Source organism: Lepidochelys kempii, chromosome 6, assembly GCF_965140265.1.
Source record: "Lepidochelys kempii isolate rLepKem1 chromosome 6, rLepKem1.hap2, whole genome shotgun sequence".
Classification (NCBI taxonomy): Eukaryota; Metazoa; Chordata; order Testudines; family Cheloniidae; genus Lepidochelys; species Lepidochelys kempii.
In genome coordinates this window covers 127,920,869-127,934,803 of record NC_133261.1, presented here as the reverse complement: position 1 = coordinate 127,934,803, position 13,935 = coordinate 127,920,869, and the positions used below count along the sequence as shown (strand labels likewise).

Genomic DNA, 13,935 nt, shown 5'->3' with positions numbered 1-13,935 from the left:
AGTCAGAACTTAAGGAAGAGTTTCTGGAGGAGCCGGAAAAGGGGCTGAAACCTGGTGCACTCGATGTAAATGTGCTCCAGGGTTTCCCTCTCTTTGCAGAAAGAGCAGGTGTCAGGGGAGATGGTGAACTGCTCCAGGTACGCGCCCATGCTCATGGCTCTGTGATGGAGCAGCCAACTAATATTCCAGTTGAGTCTCAAGAATGGCTCCTGTAGAACAAAACGGCCAGGAGATCTAAAAGACTCCGTACTCGATAACAATGTAACGTTGGGTTTTGTGCCACCTCCTCTGAGCAGTTCCCATTCCTCCACCATATCAAACATCACCAGCTAGTTACCAGTAACAGTCTTAATACGCCACCAGACAGAACTGGCTGTACTCTGAAAAGTGATACTACAAAATGGCATCACCTTGAGGTCTATGTTTACCGTCCCTCACCGACTTCCAGACCGAATTCGCTCAGTTTGGAAGTAAAGATCGGTTTCACCGTCAGCCTTTCAAACTCAGCCTGGGATGTGAAAGTCATGACGAGCTGTTTCCTTCTTGCCCATCACCAGTAATGAAGATTACTGCATGCCTAATTATGTACTCTCTTACACGTGCACTACGCCATGGTCTTCAGAGTCCCACCCCCAGAGACCTGTGCAGCCCTCCCTTTGCTTTCAATGGATGCGGTACTTTTAATTGAAAAGTCTGAAAGCAACCCCGCAAGTGGGAGAAAACGAGCACTTGAGGAATGGGCTTTCCCCAGAAGGCACTGATGTTTTGATTGGAATACGCAACCGATCTTATCTACATGACAAGCAGGGTGCACATCACATCTTGCATGGGGCATTAAAGAGCTAATGTCAACTGCAACCCCTTTTAGTTGTTTGTAATTGGGGCGGGGGTGGGGAGGAGTCATCTCTTAGCTCTTCTCACATCCAAAATTTCAAGCCTCCCTAATAGGAACCTTCTATACTTGGCAGTGAATTTCCCAGCACCGCTTACATAAAGTGATCAAAATTGAAAAGAGGGGAAGTTGTGCTATTTTTAGCATTATTCATTCAATGTCCGGAATTTGATCAAATTAAATAGAGAATCAAATTAACCAGGGATTCAATTAAGGGAATGCTTCGTTTTGCTATGTTTGTTAACTTTCGTATTTAAAAGTCCCACCAGGCTTTTTAGCCACTTGTAATGCACCGAGGCAGTGGTGAAGGCAATAGCTTTTTAAAATGGTATTTGAAGGGAGCTCTGGTACAAAATAAATACAAGACTGCAACAGCAATAAAGACCGGAAAAACCATTCAACCATTGAACAAATACATAGGGCTCTAAGAAAGTTATAGGGGCTTTATAACCCCCTCTCCCCCGTGTCATCTTGGATATTATTCCTTTAGATATGGATGCCATCTTCAAGCTTGTTAGAGGGAAAATATTCTGCAACTTAGCTATGCAATGAATTATAAAATACACAGGACAGGGAACGCTTTGATTTTCCCAGACTTACACGCCATCCATATATATTGCAGCTCTAGGGAACAAAATCTGTGCGCACGTTTGAACAAGATTTGCTGCAGCTGGGAGCTCACACATGAAAGTTGTGTGATGAAGGGCGCAGAGAGACTGATTAAGAGCCCAGAGAACAAAAGCAAACCTTATCACTGCTATTAAAGCTGGACTAACACCGAGCAATCTCTACCCCACAGCTTTCTCGGAAATGCTCTCTCTGAAATGCTAACATTTCTGGCTGCTTACTAGCCCATTTATTTTCTCCTGCCCTACTCCACAGCCCCCACCAAAAATGCTCTTGCCATGGTGCAGTCTTATTTCTCAAAGGCAGAAACACACCTTTGGGAAGGCCTGTATCTAGAAAGGTTTCAGGGAAGGTGAGAAATAGCTTGGTAACAATGCAGCTATTGCTAGATCTACTCCCCGACTCCTTAAATCCCAGCAGAATCCAGTTTCGTAAGGCTGGAAACCTCTAGTAGCATTGTGTGCTTCACAGCTATTGTAACAAAAATTATTTTAAAATAGCTTCTGTGTAGAGGTGCGAGCATGTTTTAAGCTGCGCTTGCATTCTGAAAGCAGTCTGACAGGCACACCAAGAACCAGAGCATAGGGGAGACAACTTAGAAATTGTTACTAGCATCTGTTTTGGTTTTTCTAAATGCTCTTGCACAAGCCGTTAGCAAACAAAAGGCTTTTGAAGACACAGGAGAACTACCTCTGAAAACAGATCTTGACACTGGTGCTGTTTGTGAAAAGGACAGTGAGACTGTGCTTGGAATGGAAAGGCCTGACTTTCTAACATGGATTATGCCTAAACCCAGCTGGCCAATGAGTCTAAGTGAAATGGACATTTCCATCTCCAGACTGCAAGGGAAAATGATGTTCCACAAACTTTACTTAAGGGCAGGGACAGACCAATGCATCTTTCTATCCCAATTCCTTATCCCTAAGCAGTAAGGAATGAGTGAGAGATGATATGCCATGATCTGTGCACCTTAGCTGCATTGCTGGGCAACACACTGCTCAGAACAAAGCCTCATTGTTGTGAGGCGATTTCGTAATACCCCCATTCCTTCCTTGCATTTAATTATCCTGAAGTGGAATTGTCTCAGCCAATCAAAACCCAGGGAATGCTGGAGAAGTACTGACCCATAACTGTACATTTCTCATTTATAGGATTCCTGGCACTCCAATTGTCTTAGGCTTCTGATTTGCATAATCACTGGTGCACCGTTATTTCTACACCGTACAGTGCTCCTCTAAATCCCTGAATTCAGTCTGGCTACTACCCTCTGAACACCACATCTATGTGCCTACAAACATGTCCACTACATTTCCCCCCTCCGCCTAACCCCATACAGTATGCAATTAAGAGTCCCTCTTAGGGTACATCTACACTGCAAAGTGGCAGCCTGCAGCAGCAGGTCTCAGCGCCCAGGGCCACTGACTCAGCCCCCAGGGCTTGTGCTACAGCACTAAAAAAGGCCGCGTAGATACTGTGGCTTGGCCTCTGAAGGCCACCAACCTCCCGAAGCTGCAGAGCTCAAACTCCAGCCGAAGCCACAACATCTGCCCAGCTGTTCTGAGCACCATATAGGTATCTTTAGTGGTGGAGTGGGCGCAGTCTACCTCAAAGTGAGAGGAAGAGGTGCATGCAGAAGGGAAATGGAGGGGTTAGAGGAGACCAAGGTTAAACTGGGTGGGATCAGAAGCTGAGGTGGCCATGTTTGTTGTGGCTATCCACAGACAGATGGGCAGTCCGATCTTAGCATGAAGGCGAGAGAACACTTCAATAATAAAAAAAAAAAAAAACCAGACTCAACATGAAGGTGCTTCATGGTTAGGAAGTACTAAAAGTCACTGTGGTTCCAGAGTACAGTTATTTAGCCAAGAAGAGAGTTCTCCTGCAAACAGGAAGCTTCCCCAGCTACTGTGAAAGTCCTCAAGGAACACTGTGAAAGTCCTCAAGTTTCACCCCATCCCCCAAGGCATTATTTCTCAGAAGAGGGCATAAAAAGCAGTTCTACAAACAAACAACTATGCAGTTGCCCTACTCCACAGCCAACTGTTCGTCATTTCAAAATTATGAGCATTCAAATTATAGCAGCTGGAGTGGGAGCTATTTTTAGCATAGCAATATTTATGTAATTCAAAGTGAGGAAAATTTTCCGTATACTTTTGCTGGCAAAATGCTGAAGAAAGTGACTATCACATCCAGAGCAAAGCATTGTTTTGGCGCTGGTTTTTAACTGAGTTAACGTATGTTCCTTAGTTCCAGCTTAAGTTATGAAGGCCACTACCGCCAGGACAGACTTCTTGGGCCCATGTTGTGTGTAGCACACAATAAAATAGCACAGAAACTTTAAAATCAATGTGATATGCTCATGAAGGTACACATGAGGTTGTGCTTGATGCAGACGTAAAGGAGCTGTTAGGTAAAGGAATACTAGATGGTATTTAGGTGCTGGGTATTAAAAGAAGTTTGTTAGCACGATGTGGACTCTTCTGTGTTTTTGGAAAGACTGATCATATTAAAAGATCTTCCTGACCTCTGGTATTCCAGGGTGTGAACAGTGACACAGGTCAAGTCATTGCTTTCCACAGAACCTCCGCCTATCATCTTGCCAAGAAGATGCTGAATGAAGACCAAATGAAGGTTGGTGGGGGATGCACTGACTTTCAATGAGATTTAGGTGCCGACCGCACTTTAGAAAAATCTTACCTAGTGCCTAACCTTCTACCCCTAGCTTGCAATTAATTATAGGATAAAACTTGACAGGCAGACTGATCTTTATGGTAGCACATGCCTAGATTAAGTCCAGAAGGGACCATTATGATAATCTAGTCAGCCCTGCAGTATAATGCAGGCAGGCATCACTGTGTGGAATCTTTAGCACCTAGCCCAGCAGCTTGGGATTGAAATAACATATAGTTTAAAGTGAGACATCCACTGTTGACGTAAGAACTACAAGTGATGGAGAATCCACCATATCTCCTGGTTATCTGTTTCAGTGAGTAAAGGCCTCCATAGTTCAAGCGTCAATCTTTATTTTCTACCTCCTGGAACCAAACAGAGTACTTCAAAACTACAATTTAGTCTCAGACCCTTGGAGTACAGAGAAGGGATGAGATTGAATCAGTCCTTCCAACCCTTGTGGCAAATTTTCCCCTATTATTAAGCACAGTCTTCGCTTTCCTAGCCCAAGCATCAAAAGCCAGCTACCACACAAAAGGGGTTTAAAAGGAGGGATGCCACTACCCTGAAAGCCAGTCATTTCAAGAGGAAATTAATTTCTTTGCTGCTTAAGATTCTTTAAAAAGAGACCAAATACTCCTAGTCATTGCAAACAAAGTCAGACAGCCTACCACCGTGCAAATCACATTAGAGAGATAGAATCTAGTAAATCCTAATCCCCAGAGATACCAGGCATCGTCTAAACTCCTCTTAGGCCCTATTTCACACTTCAGTCTTAGCAATGTGCAGCCACAAAACAGCAAGCTACTGAGGCCTGCTGAAGCCGTTTGTCTGGCAGAGCAGAGGTTGCTGGAGTTTTAAAGAAACATGGCCCTTTTTCTAGGAGGCGTGAGGTCCCTCCTATAAACGAATCATCGCCTGTTTGAAGGCCCCAGTAGTAAAAGCGGATTGCATGGGCACTTTCAGGCCCACATGGATGGCGCCCCACTGTGGAAAGTTTCCCATGTGAATCAGCTTGCAGAACTGGGGCGCAAGCAAAGCCAGGGAACAGGAACAGACCAAACAAGTCCAGCAGAGAGAGTCCCACGATGGCTAGGAACATTCACAGTGCTTGCAAATTATTCCCAATATGCCTTTTGGGGGGCAGCATTAGGTGATCAGTTCTGTTCTCTCCAATGTGTGTGTGTCATGAGCGAATGCAGCAGCCAACTGCGTGTGAGTACTGCAGTAAGCGGCTCTTTAATTTTAGGGCATTCTTTTAATCTTTAACTCCATCCTGATAATCCACTCCTAACCAGGCTTCTAAAACACAAAACCCTACTTCTTATTTGCTGCTACAGAAAAAAGCCTGATTAATTTTACACACACGTGACTGATTTTAGATATATATATATTTTTTAAATCTGCTTTATTATCCATGAACCATTTCCCCTCCAATTCTGTACGGAGAAACAGGTGCATTCTGCTTGGTTAAACATGAAACAATGAGTGACTCCATGTTAACTGACAAGCACTGAAGTTATTAGGGATCTGTGCTCAAATGGCTCATTGCAGGACGGGAGCCCAAGTCTGAACACCCAGGGCAAAGTCAGGTTTAAGAGGCCAAATGTATACGAAGCACAGTTACTGGTTTTCTGCCAGAGATTTATTTTCTCACACACACACACACACCCCACTCTTTTGAGGTGGCTGAAATCTCTCAACAACAATTGCTTGCTCCATGGCGGCCCGTGGGTTGACAGAGAGTGGACACTGGAGGCCAGACACCAAGGATCCTTTAACTCTCCACTCTCTGCCTTTTTCTCTCTCTCTTCAACAGCCAACATCATCCTCCTGCTTTCTAGCAGGAGTTAATACAGGACTTCTTCAGGCCAGAGCGTTGGACAAGCAGCCACTTCCAAGCCAGGTGGGAATTCTGGATGGCAACTGTTGCACTTAATCTGAGATGCTGATGCTCCAGTACAGAAGCCAGCTGGGTCTTTCCTGGCAACATCAGCAGCTACTCCCAGGGGTTAAATACAGACTGCAAACAGGACAGGGAGCGCTCCCCGAATCAGCCTCAGAGGAAGGGGAAGTATGGGCAGCCCCCGCTCTACTTTCAACAGAGCAGGGGGAGCTGCTTACTTGGCTCTCTGGCTACCCCCAGCCTTTACATCTGCTTAATAATGGAACAGAGTAGGTCTCTTTCCTGAGAGATGTGCTTCCAGCCGATTCACAATCCAGCGTCCTTTCCAGGAACGCCGCCATGCCCGAGAGGAAAAACCCCCAAAGTGCACATTTCACCAGACCTGCTGCTGTGAAGCAGAAGAGCTGCGACCTCCCCCTCTAAGCCATCCACTGGCCAAGTCCCCAGCCAGCTCCCTCTGCAGGAAGTGCTTATGCAGCAAGTGACCATTCTTGTTCCTTTCTCTTCCGACATTGCAGTCTGGCTTGTCCCCTTTGAACGCATCGTTACCCAGGAGAGAGCTCTGATCCAGCGCCGTCGCTTCTCTGAAGTCAGCAGGAACCCAGGACGTGATGTGTGCCGTAAGGCAGAACCCACCGAAGGGAGAATGGCTGCATCTGAACGAAAGCAACTGACGAGACACATCAGAACGAAGCCCTTGGAGTTTCGTTATGTGAGATTCCTGCTGGATCAAAGGAAGCTCGCTGGCATGGCAGGAGCCCATTAGAGAACAGCCTTCTCATCCTCGGCTGTATGCATGCAGGGCACGCTTCAAGGCAGAAGCCCCCTGCTGCCACTCGTGCCATCTGCCCCTTCCCAGTGAAACACACACAGCCCCGCAGCATCACTAATTCCATTATTCCAGCAAGCACACAGGCCGTCTTACTATCTGCCTTTCCTGGGGAAACTCAACCCCCTCCGCTACCGCCAGCAGTCTCCGAATCAGCAAACTCACCCACGGGCTTCAACCCAAGTGTCCAGACCAAGTGCTCCCTCTGTTACTCAAGATCAACACGTTTAGCTTCCTTGACCCCGCGCTTTTCTCCAAGAGAAAAACCTGCACAAAATCCTGTCCAAAATGCTGGGAGCGCTCCCCAAACATCTCTTCCTCACCCCCTTAGTTATCTTCTAGCAGAAATCAATAGCCAGGAAGCGAACATGGGTCACGGCAACAGGCTGGATTCTTCTGACCTCCCTACTTCTCACATTGTTTCAGCATCATGCAGGTTTCTCAAGGAAAATACCGAGATGGGCTGACTGGCTCCTTTGCTGCCTGCCAAACTGAAAGCTCAGTGTGAGCACACAAGCGTTCCCACACCCACAAGCTTGATTCCTCCTCTGCCCGCAACAGCTGTCGCAATAGGCTATGCTTTATGCGTCAACTGGAGTGAATCATTCCTTCCTGAGCAGAAACCAGCTTCGAGTTCGAGACTGAAGTTCCCTGAAGCCCATTTCTGAACCAATCCCGCACCCCAATTTGAAATATGCCCTGATGTAGAGCAGTGTTAGCTTACCAGGCGTACGGACAGAGGCTTTCACAAAAGAACAAGTGCAGCACACACATATGGAAGAATCACGGCCTGAAAAACCTATGAATTTTTTTTTTTTATATCTCATTATTTCTGGGGGCTTGATGGGCGATTTTTGAAAGCTTGGGGCAGATGGTGCTCAAATTATGACACTTGATGAAAATTTGAAACCAACAGCATATACTAGATGAGAGAGGAGTTTTGCTCTAAATTTTAAGAAAAAGTGAACACCTCTACATTTTGCCAGCTTGTCAAAATGCATTAAATATACATTCCTTCCAGGCCTATAGGACTCCCTAGCTGACACATGATATTCAAAATCTAGCTGACAAATAATTACTCTAATTACGTTGTGTCAATTTCAATGGAATACACAGGCCCAGAGAGTTAAAGGCGTTAACGTGACTCTGTCACTGTACTACAAGTAAGTGTGGTTCAGGGTTTCCAGTACAGAGACCTCGGCCTGCTTAGTAACCATTGCAGATGCACTAGAAAATTCATGCCGAAGTTTGGGAGTTTATTGATCAAGTTACACAAGGAAAAAAGATATTCTGGAATTGGGAGTGAGTGTTTATGCATAATGATCATAATCAGAATTCCTTTTTCAGGGGGAGGATGTCCGTTGCATTTTGTCATGCACCCCTTTTTGCTGGGGAAGAAAGAACTGAGCTGCAGAATTGACCCTGAATTATAAAGGAGTCAGTTTCCCCGCCTTTGACAAGATCAACACAAGAGGGAGAAGAGACAGGATAGTAAAAGTGTGGGGTGAGGTGGCCAGGGGGGAATACAGCTTTTGTTGATGTTCTCAGCATAGAAGGCAGCTAGTTAGTCATAGATGGATGCTATGGACTGGCAGGTCAACTGCGACAGCTGTTCCTCTGAACTCTGGGACGTGACCTAGCCTCTCCTTTATGGGTATCTCTCATGCTGGGCAGAGCAGGACGGACTCTCTCATCTTGTTGTGTTCTGGCCGTGTGGTACAGCTGGTTTTGGGATCAGGTGAAAAGCCAAGAGAAGTAGAACAGGAGGAAGATAATGGAAAGCAACACACGAGAGGGTGGTAAACAGCAGGCTCTTGCATGTATCAGGGTGAGTCCTCACTGGAGCAGCAGTGATGATCAGGCATCCCCACTGGTGCCCGGAAGTCTGACTGTCTCAGTGATATGATGGTCCTTGAGGCTCACAAAGAAGAGTCCCTGGAGCGAAGGGAACGCCGGCCCTCCCCACACCTCCAGGAATCCCTCAGCCAGTTCCCCACCCCCTACCCTTTTTAAGGGCCACAAAAAAGGGTGATAGGCAGAACAGCCTATCCTCTCATTATCCGGCTCACCAGTCAGACCTGATTTCCAACACTCCAATTTTAGTCCACAGATTTCCAGTCCCACTCTTCTTGTTCACCAGACATGGTCTCACCAGTCCTTGAGTTGCATCAGTAGGCCTTTTTGTTTGGGCTTACCGAGTGGTCTGTCTCCTTTAGGTACCTTTCCCCACCAACATTTGTTAGAGGCGACTGGAATGTTTTATAAGCTTCCCTTTACCTTCCCACAGGTGAGCTCACAAGTGGGGTAGCCTTCCCAGGCCCAAGTTACCCTCTTCTATTGGAGTTCCATGGCAGGGCGTTCATATTCCAACTGCTTCGGTTTGGTTATCGTTTTCACTGGGATAACCCAAAATTCAGCCCTTCCTATAACCATTATTTTGAAAAAATAAGTCCCTGAGCATCTTCACTGGATGATTCACTACTGAACACAGAACACCAAATTAGTCTTGGTTCATCGGCATGCACAGGGCATGGTCTGCGGTGCTCTGCATGCCAGCTCCATGCCGATGAGCTGGAAGGGAATTAAACAAATAACCTCGTCCCCTTACAAGAGACCAGCTATCCTCCCAGCCCCCCGGCTCACAGAGGGGACTGATTGATTTGCATCATGAAATTATGTGAACCATACAGCTTGTTGGTGCAGTTTCAAGATCTGCCACCTTTGGCAGCATCCCTTTAAACAATTTCAAGAGCTCAAAGAATGAGATGAAAACCAGTCAGCTTCTAGACCAATGTTTCAAGGGAAAAGTTACAATTTTTGTTGCGTGGTGCCTTGCTATCAGGCATGGGATTCTCCACATTCACTGTACAAATACATCTGCCAAGAACAGTTTTCCACTCAGTTCTTTGGAAGGTTTTGTTTTTTGGGGTGTGTGTGGAGGAGTTTGTCTGTCTGACAAAACCACACAATTCTCTACAGAGGTACAAAATTTCACTTCACTATCGATCCCTCTAGATAAGAGAGGGCGATCAGAAATTTAAGATCTAGGAGAAGAATCCAGCATTTTTACTGGACTTAAAGTTATCCCCTTGTTAAGCCATCTCTTATTTCCTGGATTTCATGCTGTCCTCTGCTCAGAAGCACAGAAGGGAAAGGATTACATGATTTACATACAGATGTGTCATAACAAAGGGAGATGCTAACCACAGATTCTAAAGGCCCAATTTTCAGTTGTTCAGCACCAGAACTCCAGCTGAAGTCAAGGGGGAGCTGCAGGTGGTCAGCACCTCTGAAAAAAAATCACCATTTAGATCTTCCTCTATGATAGACAGAGCTGGGAGAGCTCCCCAGATTATGTTTAGCATTCTACAGATCGCACGCCTAATCCTAGAAAGGTCTGGACATTGACAATAGTAAGTTCTTCTGAGCCACACAACTTTCTGGGGAAGGATGTTATTTTCTGGGGAGGATGAAGAATGCATAAACCTAGCACTAGTCCATAATCCTTTCCTACTTAGCCAAGAGCTTGAAATGACAGGTTGAAACAAAGAAAGGAGAAACAGGAGAGGAATGGTTAACAGACCCAAAGGCAGTGAGAGGCCTGAAGCATTACATCTCTGTCTTGTCAGCCCCAATGAGCTTCATTAGTGAGGGCTTTTACTTAGCTTGTCCAGAAATCTTTGTGCCAAATGACTGACCTGGAGCTTGGGTGAGAAAAACAGAGATGATTCAAACAAACACTTCCCTCACAGAAAGGAATTCTCCCAAGTCACCCATAGAACTGGGTAGAAGAGAACTCTTTTTTAAAAAACTGGAATATATTCTTTGCATTTCCTGCTGTTGTCATGCTTGTATCTTGGACAGCTGTTGCAGTAAATAGGATTTTTTTTCCTGTACATGCTCAGCATTTCTTTTGCTCTATGCGAGATTTCAGGGCATACTGGACCTTCAGCTATGTTTCAATGCAATATTTTTGGAACTCATAGCTCCTGGAAAAGCAGTCCAGTTGTTTTCCCTCAGGAAGACCAATTATTTTGATGGCTTTAAGTCCAATTTGTTTCCCTAATATCTTCAGTTTGTTTGGCATGTTATTTGCTTTAATGAAGGCTACAGAGAGACTTCAGCTCTCAAGTCCCTTCTTAAATGTTCTGTCAGCACTCTGTCCCACTAACTTGGCCTCTGTGTCAATAAATTGGTCATCTAGGGGCCTGAGTTGTCAAACTTAGTAACCAGAGATGCAGTAGCAGCCTGGACACCTCATGTGTGCTTCGGTTTCAGACAGAATTCCCTTGAGAGTCACTGGGCCCCAGCACTCTCCCAGCTGCACAGCTCCCAAAGATGGCTGCTCTGGATTTCTCCTGCTGCATTTCAGCCTTTAGAAGCGCTATCCTGGCCTGTCTCATTGTTGAGGTTGTGCATTATCCCTTACAAAAGCTCCGCAAACAAGCTTAACCTGAAATGGGCAGATGTTCAGTTTACTAGGGAACTAATACCCCCTTACACAGGGATACGTGTCTTCTCTCACAGCCTGCTGGTTCTTCACCAGAGGGTCCAAACTTCCCAGCTAACCAAGTGGGATCCCGGATTTTCTCATCTTCTATTGCCCGTTACCATTTTCCACCTCATCTCCCTCCCACCTGCCACTAGACTGGGGCACTAACTTTACGGTAAAGGAGGAATAAGTCTTCACCGGGCCTGTGATGCTGCTCTTGAGCCAGCCACTAGGAGTTAAGAGTGCATAGTCCATTCCAGGACGGAAACGGCCTCCTGCACCACAGCCGAGGAAGCAAGTCACCCAGGAGCTGTCTGTTGGACCCAGGTCTTCTGTGTCACAACGAACTTGTACGAACTGAATCTCAGGGAAAGAAAGTGCCCAGAGGTGTGGGTGTGCAAGTCCGATTGAACAAGTCACTGTGCCGAGGCAACGCTCAGAAACTAAAAGGGTTCCCCACACATTTTTTTACGCCTTTCACAAGTTGCTGTAAAACGCAAGGGATTCAAACTACTGCGTTAACGAATGGGAGAGACCCAGCTCCCACCAAAACATAGCGAGTATGGACCGCTGCCCCGGCAAGCTGATTGTTATACTCAGAGCTCGTGCCTCTGTAGCGATAAGCGAAGCCTTCCTTCAAACTAAGAGCACACAAACGGAAAGCTAGTCATATTTCTGTCACTGAAAACGGGCCATTTAAGGCTGAGACCTTAAGAAATAAACGGCATATTACTACTTGTTACAGAGAACAGGTTTTCTTCAGAAAGCATTAAGCCATGGTCTGCACTGTGGGGATTCCTTTCTTGTGTTCGCTAGGTTAATTACTCAGACATTACAACTAGCAACACTCCTGTGGGGAGCAGAGATCAGTTTCTCTGCACCAGCGATGTGCACAGCTATGAAACCACATTATGGAGCTGCAATCTGGGTTTGCACACTTGACTTTTCCTGCTGCAATCAGACCACGTGGAACAATCATCAATCAAGCCGAGGGCATGGGCCTAATCCTCATGATATAATTTCTCACATAAAGCGCAGAAGGCAGGACCAGAACCAACTCAGACTATAGAGAGCGACAATTTCTGCTGTTCATTTAAAAATTCATCTCAGCTTTTCTGGGCACACCTGGTCACTTCCTTTCAGGCTCCTGAGAAGAACTAAACCATGAACCTAGCATTTATCACACTGAAGTTACACAACTCTTGTTGAAGGTCAGCAGATAGTAGACAGGATATAGAGTTTTTACATGCTGGCGTCCCATGTAACTGCACCATCTTCATGCTCTCCACCAACAAGCATGAGTGCTGGCTATACTCTCCCTCCATCCCTCCCACACCCATTTCTACGATCACTCAAATGACGCAAGAAACTGGCTTGCTTTTTGTGTGTGTGTATGTGTAGGGGGAGGAGGGGGCAAAGACTTGAAATGCCTCTATTTGCAATGTGAAATTAGCTAGGTTGTTATATTCAGTTATAAAAATCTCAAATTATCAGTGTCAATATTACAGTAACCTCTAGAGCAGTGGTTCTCAAACTTTTGTACTTGTGACCCCTTTCACATAGCAAGACTCTGAGTCTGACCCTCCCCGCCTTATCAATTAAAAACACTTTTTAATTTATTTAATACCATTATAAATGCTGGAGGCCAAGTGGGGTTTGGGGTGGAGGCTTACAGCTCGTGACCCCCCATGTAATAGCTTCACGACCCCCAGTTTGAGAACCCCTGCTCTAGAGGCTGACACTAAGATCAGATTCTCACTGTGCTAGGCAACAAGACACAGTCCCTGCCCTGAAGAGCTCACAATCTAAATAGAAGAGACAGAAACGAGAGGGAAAAGGAAGTACCGTCCCCATTCCACAAATGGGAAACAGAACCAAAGACATTAAGTGACTTTGATCCACATCTCCCAAGTCCCAGTCCAGCACCTAAACCATACGACCATCCTTTCTCCTTAACTTATTAAATGGAGTAACTTTACTATCTACCCCAGCTTCACTAAAAGGAGAGGACAGCGGTACACAGCTGTGCAGATCTTTTTCACCCAGTGAGTGCTAGTTATCACACCATCACCCAAAAGCAAGGTCAGTATTTCTCCAAAGCTCAGGAGTTTGGAAGGCCCATCTTAATTTAACAGCTACGGATTCATCAGTTTGTCTGTACTTGTTTGTGTGAGGCTCCTAACACACTGAGGCATATAGAACACAAGAGGCTACTAAGGGAGGTTGTGGGATCCCCATCAGTGGAGGTTTCTAAGAAGAGGTTAGACAAACACCTGTCGGGGGGGTTAGAGGTAGACTTGGTCCTACCTCAGCACAGTGGGCAGGGCTAGATGACCTCACGGTCCCTTCCAGCCCGACATTTCTTGCTGAGTTCTGAGACACAGGGATTCCAGAATTCCTCATGCCTGTCCAGGCATCTAGATCATGGTGAGATGTGGGATATAAAACACCCAATAAAATGAGTATAAAACCAAACACATTTTCTACCATCGACCAGAATTCTCCCCTCCCCCACTTCC

General features: G+C 45.8%; 1 protein-coding gene across 9 annotated transcripts in view; it reads right to left on the bottom strand.

Annotated features, from left to right (window-relative positions):
- Nucleotides 1-13,935, bottom strand: part of NIN (ninein) — a 105,635-nt gene that overhangs the window by 65,867 nt on the left and 25,833 nt on the right. The window lies entirely within an intron of this gene.